An 18,760-nucleotide genomic window follows, 5' to 3' on the forward strand; every position below is an offset into this window, starting at 1 on the left:
GTAGGTTTTAGGACACAAATCTTTCACCTCTTTAGTTAAGTTTATTTGTAGGCATTGTTTTTTTTTTCTTTTTGTTTTACTACAAATTGTATTGTGTTGATCTTATATCCTTTAATCTTACTGAATTTATTTATTAGTTCTAACACTTTTTGAAAAACGTATAGTGTTTTCTCCATGTAAAATCAAAATATCATGTAAAAGCAGAGATTATTTTACATGTTTTTCTGATTTGGGTATCTTTTATTAATCTTTCTTGCTTAATTTCTTCAAATAGGACTCCTGATAATATGTTATAATTCAATAATACTACTACTATCTAGAAAGAAATCAGTAAAGAGAAGCAGTTGGCTTGAACTACACTAGAGAAAAATGGATCTCACAGACCAACACAGAACATTTCACCTAAAAGCAAGAGAATGTCCAATCATCTTAAGAACAAGTAGAATATTCCCATAAATAGATCACATGGTAGGTCACAAAGGAAGTCTCAATAAATTTCAAAAGATCAAAACCATGATAAACATTTTTTTCCTGGCTTAATGAAACAAAATGGGAAATAAGTAATGAAAAGAAAACTGGAAAATTCACAACTATGCAAACATTAAACAGCATAATATTGAGAAATCATTAGGTCGAGAAGAAATAAATATAGAAATTAGCAAATACCTCAAGACTAACATAAACAAAAACACCAAAATTTTGGGACTACATGATGCATCCTAAGATGAAAGTTTATAGTGATGAATACTTCCACTTAAAAAAAAGGAAAGATTGTAATTCATTAGCCTAAAATTATACTTTCAGGAATTAGGAACTCTTTTAACACCAAAGTTGTTAAAAAGAAAAAAAAAGAAGATTGGAGAATAAACTAAATGCAGAATAGAAAAATAATGGGAAAAATATAAATCAAACTAATAGGTTGGTTTTTGAAAAAAATATCATAAGGGAACATTTAGTTAGACTTACACTTAGAAAAACAGAGTGATCAAATAAATGTAAAAGGACACATAACTTCTAAGGCCTCATAGATTAAAAAAGATCATAAGAATTGTGAACAATTACAAGCCATTGTGTTTGAAAATCTAGACAAAATATATAAATTCCCCAAAATATTAAGAATGAATGATGAATAAATAGAAAATACCAATAGATATATAACAAAAAGAGACTGGCAATCTGAGATTTCTTACAATTTGTATTTACTTTAACAAAGCCTTCTAATTTCTAGAGAAAAGTGCTCTTTTGAATACTCAGTAAAGAAAGGAAGTCTTCTTTATTACAGAATCTTTCTTTACAAAGTTCAGATTTATGAATATAGAAAATTTAAATAGTCCATTTTTATTCTGCCATCTATTTTCTACTAAAATTTTTACCCAAGTCTCTGTTTCTTAGTACTTTTTTAGACAAATTGGACAGACTAAGAACACAGAAATTTTTATATGTAGGTATAATAAAGGGTTTAGTAGAAATTAAATTAATGGTTTGTTCCCAGTCCTAGTCGATAATAGGTCTAATTAGTCATTAAGAAGAAATGCTTTATTGAGAGTTTTATACCCCCCCCACACACACACACACAGTGGAGTAGGAGAGATTCTGGAACACCCATGGCATTAAGAATTCCCTTTTCTACAGCCAAAAAAAAAAGAAATTTAAAAAGGAAATCATGGTCATTATGAATTGGCATGAAATGCACCTTCAACTACATAAAACAGGCTTTAAAATTTCTGAATTCTGATCCATCAGCTCACTGACCAAAAATATGGGGTTCAATTGCTCTTAGAGGATTTAAAACTTCCAGAATTATCTGTACCACTGTTATAGCAGTTAAGTTTCCAATGAACTTGTATTCCAAATACAGATGGTCTTTAATTAAAATTGAGCCAGCATGGTTATGGCTGCAAACTCTTTTGTTCAGTGAAAACCCCTCCTTATATTTCCTTTATTCCACACATACAGTGCACAGACTCACACAGATAATTTTCTTTGTTACATCAAAAGGAACAATGAACACCTTAGCTTTCTTATTATTACAAAGATTATAAATCAATATATTACCAAATAAGATAGCCTCATTGTTTCCTGGGGCTTGATGAGACAGTTCTCTCTTCTTAATTACAGTACACTGACCTGCCTTTTCTTGCCTTTTCTTAGACATTTTAGTTTGTGAAACATATAATGGCAGTACTTTTTCAGTCTCCTTTGAAATGTACATACATAAATCTCCTCAATAGTCTCTTGTCAGTTTTAGCACACAGGTGTTTGAAAATCTGGTAGCTCTCCCTTTGGGATGTTCTTGTAAAGAGGATGCCACTTCCATCTCCCAGTCTCTGTGGGCTATAAGCCTGCCTTATAAGAAAACCAAGTTTGGTATGTACCTCACCCCACACTATAAAAATGTTTTATGACATCGTGTCATAAAAATATGAAAACAAATTATTTTTCCTTTGATAAAGCCAATCAGCATACACAGGAGGTCTGAGTCCTCCCCAAACCAGTAGTTAAATCTGTTTCATTGGAGTTGGGTTCACTCTTTCTACCCATGCCAGCAGTCTTGAATAGTCTTCCTTCCCTGTTTTGCTTTGTGCATGCATTTTTTCTTTTGACATTATGGAAACCTATAGTTTCACATGTAGTTCACAGGATATTTGTAATCATATGAAATACATAAATATTTAATAGAATACAAATTAAAGTTTGTGACTTAGGCTTGAATTAAATCACTGAGCAAAAAACTTAGAGGACTCCTAACCATTTTATACTTTACACTTGGAATTCACATTTTCATTTTATTTTTCACAAAGAAAACACTATTATTACCATAACAGTTGAAGGTAGTTGACTGGTAACAGAGTCTCATCAACATTTAAGTACAATATATAAAGGAATTGAATGACTAGCCTATAAACTAAGTGCCTTGCTGCTAATTCAGTTAAACATGTCTTAGTGTTATCATAAAAACTAATTTGTACCAGAGCTACAAATTATTTATACAAGGGAAACTACAGCCACTAAAGGAAATACTATGTCAAAAAGAGGGTATAGAACAGGTTTAGATTCCTTTAGACATACCTTTTCAGAGAATGCTTGCTGTTAATCCCATCTAAATTTTACTAGTACTATAGTAGTAGTAAAAACAGTGTTACTAATACAACTGTTTTTCTAGAAGTGTTGAAGTGTTGGTCAGTAGAGGAGTGATAGAATATAATTTTTGTATTTTAAGAACTTTCAGAGCTTTCCAGAAAGAAATTTTCAGAAGTGCTCCAAATCTATTTTGAAGCAGACTTGTACATGGTAAGACCTGTTTAAGACAGTTTAGAAAGAAAGAAAGAAAGAAAGAAAGATAGAAAGTTAAATCCAGTTCAAACACTTATATAACTCATTTTCTATTAAAAAACAAGATTCTGAAAAATATGCTTCCCTTATTTTTTCAGAAGACATTGTAAGTGACCCTAGTATATCTATCACTTTGCAAAATGAGGAGCAGATGACACTTAGCCCTTATCTTCCACTGTCTTGCTTGTTCTGCCTTATTATTTTAACACTTTGTTTAATGGGAGAGCAGTAGAAGTACCTGAGTTGCATGTGGTTTCAGCACTTATTGAAACTTGGGGGTAAACAACAAGTAAAATATCAGAACACCTTGACTGAGTGTCATTAATGTCTTCTTTGTAAATGACAGAGTTAATAACATAGTATTGAGTCAGACTTCCAAGTTCTGACCCTGATTATTTTGCACTTGTGTTTTACACAAGAAATTATAGCACCTAGCCTCTATGAGGGCCAAAAGAGTAAATGATGTAATCATTATAAAACATCTAGCATGGTGCCTCTTGCCATTAAATTTTAGTTATTGTTTTACTTATCAGTAGTTAAGTAACAAAAGTCTCACAAAATTTAGAAGCTTCAAAGAAGCATGTATATTGCTCATGATTTTTCTCATAGACTTAGGATATCTGGTTGGCATCATTTCTTACATGGTTGATAGTTTCCAAGAGGCAAAAAGCAGAAACTGGTGAACACTTTAAGAGATAAGGCTGGATTAAGTATACCATTCACAGAACTGAATTGAAATCAGCGTGGGTGGAAAAGACACTTCACTTACTGGTTAGGGCTTGGCAAGTTCATATTGCAGACTAGCATGGTGTCACATTGTTATTATTATATCAGAGAATACAAAATTCTACAGTTATATTTTCTATTATCACTGTGTTTGCAAATTTGTGCACATTATTACCAGCCAAATCAAATAATTCCATTTTTCCTAAGATTTATTATTCTCAGTTCATTCTTTCAATTATCTTTTTGTGGAACATTGATCAAGGTATCATGTCTAAAGACATAAAAATGGAAGATAATCTCTCAGTCTTAGGTTACTATTTTTATGAAACAATATAGGTTATGATAGAAAATGACTCACATCACAGCTGGAGAAAATGAGCTGCTGATATTATTGATTGAAATTTTATGCCCATTTTTGAAGATGTATAATTAGACTAATATCTTGCTGGTGAGAAGTCCTGTGAATATCTTGGTGAAGAGTCCAGAAGGAAGGCACAACATGTACCAGTGGCTTAAGGCAGGCAAGATCAAAGAGAGAAAACCATTGTGATGGTAAGAAAATGATGAAGAAACAGTTTTATAGCACCTGAGACTGAAGTGGTCAGGAGACATCAGGGCAGAACTTTATCATGCCTCGCATTGGAAAGACTTGGAAGGTTTTTTAAAATATCTAGATTATTCTAATGAACAACCAATATCTAGAAATATTGACAGGGAGTATTTTGAAGCATGAAGAAGATGTGAAGCTTTTCAGAATATTATTCTTAATGTGGGACTACATAGCTTGTCCTGGCAGCTGTTTTTAATTAAGAAATTGAGATGCCAATTCTTTCTTGTAGTCTTGCTCAACTCTAAAATTTCTGATTTATCTTGAGCTACTTTTCCCTTACTAGATTCTTGAAGTTAAAAATATCAATAAGAAGAAAAAGAATATTTTGCTGAGCTAAGTCACAAATATTCTGTGATTTTTTAAGACAGATAATTAAGATGCTTTGAAATATAAAACAGAAGAATTTGGACTTATTCTACTTTTAAAGGGAAGCCATAACAGTGTTAATAGGGGATGAAGAAGGGGAGGGATATACTGTTATTTAGGTTTTAAAAATATGACTGTGTTATTTTGCTATTTGCAAAATGCATTATGGGTTATTGCAGTGCATCCAAGTAACAGTCAAGATAGAATCTGTCATCTGATATTATCTACATCTGACTAGGTAGATAATATCAGAAATGAAAAAAAAAAAGTGGAAGAAAATGGGGTATATTCTTTTTAAAAAATGCATTTTCTTGAGATTATATCTCAATTTGCAATACTATACTCTTAAATATGACCACAATAAATTATCTAATCTTATCAACCCCATATATACTATGGGTAATGTTATAAGTTCTTTGTCCACTTTCTGATTTCTTCCTTCAATGAAAGTTACTTCTAGGTTTTCCTCTATGAGCTGATCACTTTCAATATTTTGTGATGACTTCTGAAACACAAGTCCAAAGTCATAGATTGTTCAGAAAGGAAAAAATATGAAGTAAAGATAAACATACAAAACATACAATAATGTTTGTTTACCTATATTAGTGTAATTAAATTAGAGACAAGCAGGACTATGTATTGAATCACATTAAAAAATGCAGGTCCTTGAGCATTAATTATCATGTAAATATGCCAAAATAAATTTCAGATAGTGAACCTTAAGCATGAATATAATTTTAAGTAGCATGAATTACTGTTTAATATATAAACAATGTGTGTGTGTGTGTGTGTGTGTGTTGGATGTAGGGAATGGAACCCAGAGTCTTCATGCTAGTCATGTACACCACCACTGAGTTACACATTCAGTTGTGCTATTGTTATTTTTATTAATCCTCATAGAAAATTTGAAAAGTATGTATATTAAGGAAAAAAGATTAAAACAATTTTAAAAATTAAAAAAATAATTTTACCAGGGGCTGGTATTATGGCTCAGCTGTAGAACACTTGCCTGGCATGTACAAAACACTGGGTTCAATCCTCAGCACCACATAAAAATAAATAAATAAAATGAAGTTATTGTGTCCAACTACAACTAACAAAAAAATTAAATAAAAATTTTAAAAAATTCTACCAACAGAAATTCACTGTTAATATATTTTTAAGTGCTGTAATTTTTTTGAAAAAAATTCTGAAAATTGTATATATGATGATAACCTATATTGCCATTATTTTACAAATTTTATTATGTAATTAATTTTTAATTTTACAATTATATGTTTATGCTAAAAATTCCATATTGTAACCATTTTATTAATTTCATTAGTTGAATAATATTTTCTAATTTATATTTTATCTAAATATTATATGATAAAACAATCAATTAGTAATGAGTGTTCTTATTTTTAAAATATTAAAATAAATGGTTTTATTGACAGTCACATACTTTATAGTAATTGACACACATATCTAGAGTGAATAACAGTATAAAAACTAATTATTTAAATACATATATATGTTCATTTGAAATTTCTCATTTTATATAAACTATTACCTCATTTTTAAATTGCATATTATTTTTGCTTATTTTTATTTTATTGAAGTTCTGGAGATTGAATGCAGTTATATATGTATAGAATTCACATTTATTTTTTAAATATCTCCAGGCCTATCAAGCACTTTTCCAGAAAAATATTTGACCCCTTACCTATAACTGTAAATTTTTAAGAAGATTTCAATTGCCTAAACTAGAATTGATTGAATTAAATCCCTATAACAGGCAGAATAACACCACCCACTCCTCTGAAATGTCAGTATCCTAATTATGAAATTCTTTGAATATATTGTCCTACATGGCAAAAGGGGGAGAGTAATTTTATAGATCTGATAGTTAAGAATTTTGAGATGGAACAACTATCTTAGATTATGCAGATGGGTCCTATATAATCACAAACAAAAAAGGGAGAGAGAGGGAAGTCAGAGTCCAAGACAGACTGGCAGATGCCAGCATTAACTACTTAATCTCTCAAACCAAAGTTTAGTAACTTTTGCAATAAAGGCATATGAGTACTACAGTTAAAGTAGTTCAGAAATCTGGACTAATGACAGATTAATTTAAAGGGTTACAATGGTGTCAACTGATTAGATTGGAACACTAACAGTGTTGCCTGAAAAAGTGCCCATTGTAGTAAGACAGCATCAACTGCAACTGAAAGCTAGTGAAAGGTCTGATGTGTTTAATCTGTGAGGAGAAGCAATATTCCATTGTCCATTGTAAGACAAATGGTAAACTATTGGCTAGTATCCTAAGTCTATCATTAAACAATGACTTCCACATCAGAAAGAGCTTTTCCTATCCTGTCTTGTCTCTGATGATGTTTGCATTGTCTTCTTTGGTAAAATGATGGATCCAGGTACGAATGATGGTAATTTTATCACTGCAGTCTTGTTCAACAGCTTGATTCTAGTTTAATTCATCAGAAAATGGAATCTTATTTTGGGAATCTACATGATTGACTGAGAAGGCTCAAAGAATACCTGAAATTTACTTTTACAGTTCACAGTTCATTGGCCAATCTAAAAGTTTTCTAAGTACCAAATAGTGAGACAAGTGGGAAAAGCCAGATAGAGTAAATAAATGAGCTTCCCAATGGGTAGAACAAGTCACCATGTTCGTTTTTGTCACTGTTCAAATAGTCATTGCATCCCAGGAGAAGTCAACATAGACTTTCTGTATTCTATTACTTCATTCTATCAATGAAGTAAACCCAGGTATTTAGAAGAACTCATAAATCCAGCGCCCTATTAATTCAGAGTGCTTCCTTAAGTGGAAGTGGGTGTTGGGTGGGATGTTTCTCCAGACAGAGAATCATCATTGCTTCATATATAGCCAGGATGTTGCTGAAGGATAGGCTAGCCTTGCTCTTCCATATATCATTTTCATTCAGCTATTGAGACCTGAGCCTTTCATCATTAATTAGGTAGAATCCAAGTTGACCTATCCTTAAATGGAAATGTCAAGCCAGATAGTTACAAGTCCTTATTTGTCAGTCAGTGTTATCATAGAAATAAAACCAGTTGGGTATGCATATTTAAAGAATGTGGCATTCATAATTATGCAGTCAGGAAGCCTGAAATCTGTAGGGCAGGCTGGAACTCTCAAGCATAATCTGATGCCTCAGCACTGAGTTAGCATTTAGTCTTCTGCAGAGAGATTTCAGTTTTGGTCTTAAGTCCTTCCAAATGATTGCCTGGCCCCTCCAGATTATCAAGGATAATTTCCTTTACTTAAAGCCAACTAACTGATAGTTTATATTAGCCATATCTAACTGGTACTGAGTTTGGTTAAGTGCAAGTAGCAACATTACAGCTGATTTTCACATCAGGTACACCTAGATTCATGTTAGAGATGTAGCAAAGCAAAAACCTCAATGGACTGCCTCCCTTTGCCAGATGATCTGATTAGCTACATTATTTGTCATGAAAATTTAGAGTTCACACAGGTCATTAAGATTGTGACAGTTTGGAAAATAGACTTACATATCTTAATAACTCTTCTTTACATTCAGTTTCTTCCAATTAAGAGAATCTCCTCTGCCATTTGTGAGAGAGGGAAATACATAAATAAATCACATAAACTGTCTACTATTCATTCAGTTGAGAAACACTTGTACTATTGTTTCTGGACTTACATCTTGGAAACCCATTATAAATTGAATATATCTCAAATCCAGAATACATTTTTTACACATGAATATCATGACTTAGCAATATAATAAACTATAAAGTAGTGGTTGTTTAACTCTCATAACCAAAGGGATAGGAACTGTGATTCACTCCCTGCCCTGGCTGAGCACTGTGAGAGAGAATAACTCAGCAACTCACTAACCATGACAAGATCAAAATTATCATCATAAAATAAAACAAAAACAAACAAACAAAAAAAGAGAATGTTCAGACATCTTTAGTGAGAGATTATCTGTACTTATCTGGCCTCCGGTGCACCATTAACAATATCACATAGTATCCTTTCTCTTCTTTGAACATTGCCAAAACTTCACCAGCTGAATCAAAGAGCTTTATCTTTTAGGGATCTGTGGAGGATAAGCTTGGACATCTTCCCTAACAAAACTATACTATTTCACTCCTGAATCCCTTTTCCATCATTTCCCCAAAAATTCTTCAAATGGATGAATGTGGCTTTCATTTTCCCTTTGGGAAAGGGAGAACATGACCTCATCTCTTATTTTCTTTGTCTTCACATTGGCTGTGGTTGGGGTCAAGGGGGACATGGAAGCATGGGTGGAAAAAGTAGCTCCATTTCACTAAACAAAACTTCACTTTTTCTTTTTGATACAATTGTAAGATAATGTCTCATGACTGAACCAAATGAAATGCCAGTTTCAGCCCATACAGTATTCTATAACTATATGTAATCTTCATGTCTGATCCAGCCTTTCAGCAAGTAGATTCTGTTGGCTTAGCAGAATCTGGGCATGACTATGGGATCCCACTCTTTCGTATAATAAACACTTGTCTTGTACAACAGCAAAGTGCTTTGAGAAATTCATTTTAATCCTGTTCCTCTGCTGCTTTTTGGCCTGATTTCAACTTAAGAACATAGAGAATTTTTGAGGGGGCAGAGCTGACTGCAAATATTTGTATAGGTAGCTTTGGGTCAGTTTCTCCATTGGATTACTATTATCATCACTAGAAAACCAAATTGGGAAATGAAAACCAATTTTAGTCAATGTTTGAAGTTTGATTTACAAAAGTTAACCATGTGCAGTACAATTTTCCACAAAGAGACAAAACTCCTTTTTAACAGCCAGAAAGCAGTGAAAAACAAAGTACCATCATAATAATAACAATGTCAACAATATTAATGTAAATAATAAGCCATTTACTGTCATCTCCAAACTTACGGATTACTGAAAAGGAACATAGAAAAAAACTGAGTTGTAGGTTGGTGATGTGGCTCAGTGGTAGAGCACTTGCCTAGCACTTGTGAGGCCCTGGGTTCAATTCTCAGCACCACATATAAATAACAAAAATAAAGGTCTATGGAGAACTAAAAAAGAAAAAAAGAAAAAGAAAAAAAGTTGAGTTGTAAAACTACCAACTGTAACAATCCTTTCCTAAGAAGTACCTTGGTTCCTTATCCCTCAAGTGAAACAGTCAATATTTGACCAATCCTCCTGGTATCTATCTACAGTAGTTATGATTTTCCCTTCATTTCTGTGAGGTGCAAGTGCACATTTTTGATGTCTGAAAAATGTCAGAATATCTGCCAACCAATGACACATTTCAGTACAAGTTATTTCAGTGGAAACCAACCAAGGCAGATGGCCAGATTGGCAGAGAAGTCCCCTTACATAGAGGAGAGTCAGCAAAATCAGGACAGCTTCCTTTGAGCATATCCTGGTACTCAGCCAACAAATACTTCCTTATTAACATTTAATAAAGTGAAGAAAAAATTATTGCTCATACAATTATAGAGGTTAGTCACCATTTTCACAGCTGATTAGATACATTGTCAAATCCTACTATTGGTTTATGAGGCCTTCCTCTTTTCTTTTTTAGAAAGTCATGTATGCTGCTTATCCATCTCTAAAACTGTCAAGAAGTATGTGGAATCTGAGATTTTACCCTACTTGCAAGCTCTTAAGTTTGCCTGTCACAGTTTTATAAATGCTAATAGAAGATGAAGATCTTCAGGATTAGTGATGAGGGAAAGATCACTTCTCACACCCATAGCAATAAAGAATGAATACTTTTATACCAGTTCTGTGAGATACAATTTCCATAAGGTAAAGTAATGGCAGCAGTTAATAACTGTACTTGTATTGGGCTGTGCTGCAGGAGGGAAATGTGACAATTAGAGAATCCTAATATTTTTTAATAGGCATTAAGCATCCTTTTTGTTTTCTTTCAAAAGGAAATTGTATCATTAATTTCCAAGGGTGATTTTTAACAAGTGTATATAAAAAGTGAGTTTGAAATAACAGGGATATGTGTGTGTTTGTATATATGTATATGTGTTTACACACACACCCATACATGTGTATATATGTATATCTGTGTGTGTATAAATATATACAGAAATAGATGAAGATGCAGTATTCATTTTGCATATCTTGTGATCATATAAATGAATGGTATCCTTAACAGTGCTAAGTATTCAATACGAAAATGGTATTGCTCTGGATCCTTTTTTAGTAAAAAAATAAATAAAAATTATCTTATTGGAGTAAGTATTTCTTCACATCTTTGGAAATTTACATACTTCTCAATTTTTATCCTTTCTATGTTTGAATTACATTCCCAATTTAATCTTTTGTTCTTTAAATGCTGTGAAATATTTCTAAGAGTTACTTTTATGTATAATTATTTGCTGGCATCACTTTCTCTGGGACATCTATATATTTCTACCATAATCACCTTCTTCATTTATGTGGATAATTTTGCCTTCACTAACTTCCTCTGCCTATGTATAAAAAGACCCTTAAACAACATTGTTAATGTTCCCACAGGCAACTGCATCCAATTACACTAAATTTAACATGTGGATTGATCGTTCTTTATTTTTTGTTGGAATTTTATCTTTTTGATCAATCCCTTCTTTTGATTGTTTTTGCAAACCTTAAATGTGTTTATAGTTGATAGGCAATGAGGCAACACAACTACTAGCATTTCTGACTATGCAAGAACTGAATAGCAGATACACAGTGACAAATCACCTAAGATTTTGAAAGAAGCATTATTGGTTACTGATGATGATATACCTTCATTATTTACAAAGTGATTATTGAATAAAGATCTATTATTGAATTTTGTACTTTACACAGCTATGTATAAAAAGACCCTTAAATAGCATTGTTAACGTTAATTGTCAATGTTAATCATCATGGAAATCAATACATGAATTATGCATTGACAAATTGATTTTATTCCACTAAACTACAGGAATGTAACTAAAATTTATGAATATAAAACTATGCTAAATGAGTATTTTCTATGTGTATATGATATATGAAGAGAACAACTGTAAAGGAGAAAGAGGAGTAAAAAACATAAAGAAAATGGAGCAAAATGTAATTGGTGAAACTGATTATAAAATATACAGGTGTCTGATTATACTAATCTTAAAATTTTCTTTAAATTTGAACTTTTTTGGGCAACAAAACAATCTTTAACATAAATTAAATATCTGAAGTTAAGAATTACTTTTATCAGACTAGATTTTTTTTAAAGTATCCAACTAAGAGATAAAACAAAACTGTAAAATAAATACGTGGTAAATACGTACACTAAAACTAACATAAAGCTGTTATTATTAGATAAACGAAGTAAGTAGATTTTATGGTGGAAGGATAATGGACATAAAGATGTATAGTTGTTGAAAAAGACTAAAATACAAAGGGAAATATCATAGTCCAAAATTTTTATGTACTTCATAACATAGATGCAAAATTTGTGTGTGTGTGTGTGTATATATATATATATATATATATATATATATATATATACAGGATATATATTTTACAATATATTACAACCATAATACATGGGTATATAATATATGTACATCTGTGCATAATAACTTTCACATTATAAAATATATCATATTAATTTTATTTATGAACATATATAGACAGTATTAGATTGTGCTATTTTAACATATTTCTCTCTTCAAACTGTTATACATACACATGCATACATAATATATGTACATTTATATGTACACACATATGTATATCTGAAAAACAAATAAAATAATTGAAATACTTCTATAAATAATATGTAAAGATAAATTAGCCAGGAGTAAATTATAAGTATATACATTTATGTTTATAGCAGAAATAGACAATTCTACTTTATTCTACTAGTCAGAATAGTGATTATTTTAGCTGGATAAGGTCTGATAGCACAAGTTATGAGGCAATGATAAAATTCAGCCCTTGATCTGGATTTTGATTTATGAATGTGATTATATATTTATTTATCTGTTCATTTATTTTTTGTTACTGGGGAATTATTGTTACTCAGAAGTGCTCTACTACTGAACCCTATCCCCCAAACCTTTTCACTTCTAATTTTATTTACTTATTTATTCACTTATTTTTCTTTTTTTTTTAATTCCCCCTTCAGATGTTTCTTTCTACCGTATTGACTATTACACTTCTAAAGTTCTAAAATAGCCAACAGACCATAGAATGACATTTGTTAGGCTTCTGCTTGAAACCAACAGCTTCAACAAACTCCTAACCTTGATTCAGGGCCAATCATTTTTAATTTTAAAACAGGGTCTCTCCAAGTGGCAAAGGCTGGCCCCATATTTGTGATCATCTTGTTTTAGCCTTGTGAGTCAATGAGATTACAGACATGTATCTGGCTGAATGTGTTTAATCTTTGAAAAATCATCAGCATTTATAAAATACGCACTACTTAATATGCACAGTACATTTCAGTGAAAACGAAAACAAAACATTTTAAAATGCAATAATTCTATCCATACATACATGCCACTCACATACAAACATATGTATTTCCTAGCTCTGACCAAGAAGAGATTTATAAATAATGAAGAATCAATACAAATATCTCTAGCATCCTGAACATAATTTTGCATGGCAAATCTGATTGAAAAGGATCAGATTTTCATAAAGAAGTGGCTGATAACTGCTATGATCATGATCAATAGATTTAGAGGCTCAATAATGGATTTCTATTTGCAAAAGATAAGGAAATTTGATCACCCAAAGAAATTCAAAGAGCAAAGCAATGAATGGAAGGCATCAAATATGTGAAAAACATAAAGTTCATAATGTTGCTCAAAAGGGAAATTTGACGAAACAGAAGGAAGTTAACTATTTTGATAATTGGTAGATATAGGGAAATAAACATGCATTCTTTTCTTGCATGAACTCTGCACTGCAGTAACCAAGTAGATGACAAGGAAACACCTCTCTTTATAGAAGATAATCAATTGTAGATAATCAATTAAAAATCATAAAATTAAGAATATGCATATGTCTTAAGACCAAAAAAATAATAATGGAGAACCATTTTAATAGAGAACTTATGACACTATATATTCATGACTTAAAGGTGACAAAAGACCCTGGGAATTCTTGAGACTCAAACAGGGTTAAAGGCATGACGCAGTGTTGCTTTGTAGAATCTGAATGGTTAGTGGCAGTGAGGTAGGAACGATGACTATCCCGGGATTCCTGGAATTATGGAATTGCACAGCCTGAGAAATGTGTTTTATACTGCTAATGAACTGCTTCACCCTTGACTGTAGCTGTAGGAAGAGAAATCTTACTTCTGAGTATGTGTACTCTGTCTTAACTTTTATTGATGAACTTTTATCGATGACTTTCTGGGAAAAACCAGAGGTGACTCTCAACCTGACTTTCTTTCTTTTTTCCTTCTAATGTGGAGAACTCTTATCTCATTCCATGGTATCATCTTTTGTTAGAAGCAGAGACTGAATTGTGGGCTTTGAACTACCCTGTGACAGGAGCAATGCTTCTATTGGGAACACTCAGTTCAGTGCAAAGACATCACTTTGGGACTGCCCAGTTGCTATGGGGATGCCATTTTCAATAGGATGTTCTGTTCCAGTCACAGAGCTATTCAGTTCTTGACCTTGAATTTCAGATGCCAGCTGATTAAGGGTAGAGTAGTAGGTACAAGTTGATAATCAAAATCAGGCTGCTAATACTCATGACCTTGCTTCTCTTACTTTGAAGAAACTTTTTCACAATAAATACTTTTGATATTTATACCTATATAATAAATGTGCTGAGCTTGTTGTGGGTCACTGCCTCCTTACCAGGGTTGTATTTAACCCCCAAGATATAGCTTTTTTCTTTATTTATATGTCTGTTTGTCTTTTCTCCAGCCCCTCAGTGACCCTTCCAGGAACTTGAATTAACAGTCCTGCAGGTTGCAGCAATTCTTCACTCTGTTTAGAGAATTGTGAATTTTTATTGAGTATCTGCTTTCTACCTTAATCTCAATTGATAGACTTCAGAATTCCTGTCATATTACTTAATTCTCCAAGGAAATTTAAAAACAATTCATTTTTCTGTGGTTTGGAGATTGAACCCAGGGCCTTGCCTAACCCAGGGTTAGGCACCCACTCTAACCCTGAACCACATCCCCAGACTCATAAATAACTTCTGATGCAAAAAGAGATAATGTCAATGGTATATGCAGTCTATTTTGTGGTAATTTATCCTTTGATATTAAAAATGCAAGGTGATATATAAAATAAAATCTCCATACACTCTACATTTTCTAGTAACATTCAAAAGCTACTTATTTGCTAATAAAAACTAGTAAATAAAATGTTAATTTGCCTTTTGTGAAACGATTTGGATAACATCTTAATAATATCAAAATAATTGCATTAATTTATGGTAGAGTTATATTTATAATTTTTTCTTTGTTTTATTTTTGTCATGTCACCTTCACTAATTACAACTCTAATCACTTGGACCAAGTACAAATAAAATAAGTTTGTCTATAGTATAATTTAATGCAAACATTAATATTTAAACAGAAAACATTGTATGTTAGAATTAATTAACAATAAATAACTTTTTTGATGTTTACTTAATTGCTTAGTGTAGATATATCCCATATATTTAATCAACAGCTGATGATGCCAAATAAAGTATATTACCATAGCATGTACATAGAGGTTAATATTTTTGAAATAAGATTATTTTCTAGATAAGTGGAAATAGAGGCAGGCAGTTGAAACATGAAAATAATTCTGCTCACAGTCATGCAACAAGTAAAAGGACTTTATTTTGTTTTATGAGGTATAGTTTTGTTCACAACTGAGCATTTTGAAAAAAAATGTTATTTCATCTTTGATTTTTTTCAAAACAAACAAATTATTTCCAAATATATAAAAGACTTTGAAGAAGTTTCTGAGTGATGGTGGTAACAGTAGAAATTAAATAAACGTGATAGCTTATATTTGTTTTATTGCTAACGTATTTTATGACTCAACTCCATTGCAGTGATTTTCTAATTTTTGCTACAAAAGAGAAGTAAAACAAGTTTATTGTGGCAATACTTCATACTGGCCTACTTCTGTAAATCGTCTTTAAGCTCTAGGGTAAAAAGAAGAACATTCATGTTTTTAAATTGGATACAAAAACAGTTTTTATCCTGTAACTCTTGTAGCATAAATTGTCAAATAGAGACTATTAGATGTATCTAAATGTATTGCTTCTTAGCAAATTATAAACACCCTCCCCCACCCTTGTTAGCTACATTTACCTGTGGTGAACTTATTTAGATTTTGAATAAATAATTTAGAAATTCAAGGTAAGTTGTTAAATATTCTCATTTTTCAGCAACATGGTTTTCTAGATAAATTCATAAATTCAATCCTGTTTCTTCAACATACCAAGTTTTTTTTTTTTTTTAGAATGGAGTATAGTCATTCTTTGCTTCTGGAAAACAGAAAGAAAATAAAATAGAAAAATGAAAAAAAATGGAAAAAGGAAATAGTAAACAAGTAGTCATAAAGAGTTGTATGAAGATAAGTGGAAATAGAGGCAAGCAGTTAAAACATGAAAATAATTCTGCTCACAATGACAACCTAAAGATGTTATTTTGCGATGTGTATAAAGGTTTTTTTTGACACATGTTTTTTCTATTCTTTCCACATCATATAGGAAAGAATAGAAATATTGCAATTGGCTCAATTGCAATCCTTCCTTTGAATAAATCGTACCTGCAGTGTTTATTTTCATATTCAAAATTATATGTTATTTTTTCAATTTATATTTTATTTTTAAGAGAAAGAGATTTTTATTTTCACCATTATAACAAATTATGCTAATACTCTTACCTTGGGGGCTAAGGTCAAGGAAAGTTTGTTTTGCTTTGTCCTTATCTCTTGGGCTGGGGGTGCAGCTCAGTAGGAGAACACTCATCTAGTGTGTATGAGGGCTTGGGTTCAAATTCCAGCACCACAAAAACAAACAAGTGGAACAAAATAAATCTTCTGTCTATATCCTCATTTTTATCTTGAAATTACAAAAACTAAAAATTAATCTCTTTTTTTTTAAACTGATAAACTCCTATTAAAAGGACAGTAGTAGTCAGAGGTTCTTGAAACTCTTCTTGGTATGATTAATATTATACTTTCCTACCTAAGATCCCATGCATGCTTTATTGTGGTTACCTTTACACAGTCAGCTGCATTCCGTTTGACATTAATACATTTCTCAACTTCACATTTTAATTCTAGAATTAGCATCATTAATTTTATGAGTCTCTATGTTGTTTTACCTAGTCCAAATTATCAGCATTTATGGTTTTTACTTTTCTCTGAGTTATGAGTGATTTTATTATTGACAAAATTAATGAGAATACTATTGGCTCCATCATTGACCTGAAGGATTTCTAACTTCCAACTCTGAGAAGGACATTGATTCTACAATCTCTATGTCTGAAGAAATCATTTTCCTTACTGGCTTTTGTCCTGTACTTTATATTCCCATCTCTCATACATATTCCTTATGCTCAGTTTTTCTATTGGGAATTTGAGATGTACAGTTCCTAAAAGTCATTTAGGATGTGCTCTTACACAAGATAGTCATCAGCAGTGGGTTAACTGTGGGAAGACTGCATTTATCATAATATTTACACACATTCTTCCACATTTATATTTACTAACTTCACATTCCAATGTAGATATTTTTGTTCTGATCATAATTCAACATGGAAAATGCAAGAAAAAACAGATATTCTCTTCATCATGGAACATTTGCAACAGTTCTAAATATAGTTTCTTAAATGTATCAAGACTATTTTTGGAAAATCTCTTAAGCATTATTCAACACATTCACTCATTTCTCCTTAATAACATGTCTATCAAATAACCAGAGCAGGTCTCTGTGTAGTCATAACAGCTATGCCTTGAATAGAGCAGTCTATCCAAACTCAAGTTTATATAGGAATAAAAAAGCAATTAGGGCTGGGGTTGTGGCTTAGTGGTATAGCACTTGCCTGGCATGTGTGAAGCCCTGGGTTCAATCCTCAGCACCATATATAAATAAATAAAAGAAATGTATTGTGTTGACCCACAACTTAAAAAACTAAATTTAAAAAGGCAATTAACATGTTCTAAATCCTAGATGGTTCCTTTCATGATATTGTGCTGTGTTTGTGGTTTTGGCTGACATAGATTGCCCATACATAAAGGATTTATATCTACACTTAAGTGATCATATTCCAAACTTGGATTCAAATTACAACATTCATACTCATTTTGGGCCTCTCTCTATCTTCTCACTTTAAAATGATTTATTTTCAATAATAAAAAATTTTATTATTTCTTAATGGAAGTCAGAAAACCACAAACATAAATAAATAGAGAGTTTGTGATTTTTTTTTTCTTTCCTGGAAAGCAGATGCAGCATTTTATATTTAGAAGTTGCAAATTCAAATGGCTTAATAGAGCATTGGCAGGTAAGAAGTTGAAATGCTTCCAAAAATAAAGTTTATTTTTAAGCTCTGGAACTAAAGACATTTAAAGACAACATACAATCACTATTATTAATAATAGCATTTAAATAGGTGTTAGCCAAATAACACATTTCTGGAAGTTTAAATCTACTCTTGGCCACTCTATTATTCAGCTTGGGCACCATAAAAATACCAGAGATTGGTTGCTGAAACAACAGAAATCTA

General features: G+C 31.7%; 1 non-coding gene across 1 annotated transcript; it reads right to left on the minus strand.

Annotated features, from left to right (window-relative positions):
* Positions 1 to 13,181: 13,181 nt before the first annotated feature.
* Positions 13,182 to 13,317, minus strand: LOC113193244 (small nucleolar RNA SNORA2/SNORA34 family). Its single transcript, XR_003302119.2, has one exon. It is a non-coding gene; the product is annotated as a small nucleolar RNA SNORA2/SNORA34 family (small nucleolar RNA).
* Positions 13,318 to 18,760: the final 5,443 nt, after the last annotated feature.

The sequence above is a fragment of the Urocitellus parryii genome, chromosome 2 (genome assembly GCF_045843805.1).
Source record: "Urocitellus parryii isolate mUroPar1 chromosome 2, mUroPar1.hap1, whole genome shotgun sequence".
Lineage (NCBI taxonomy): Eukaryota > Metazoa > Chordata > Mammalia > Rodentia > Sciuridae > Urocitellus > Urocitellus parryii.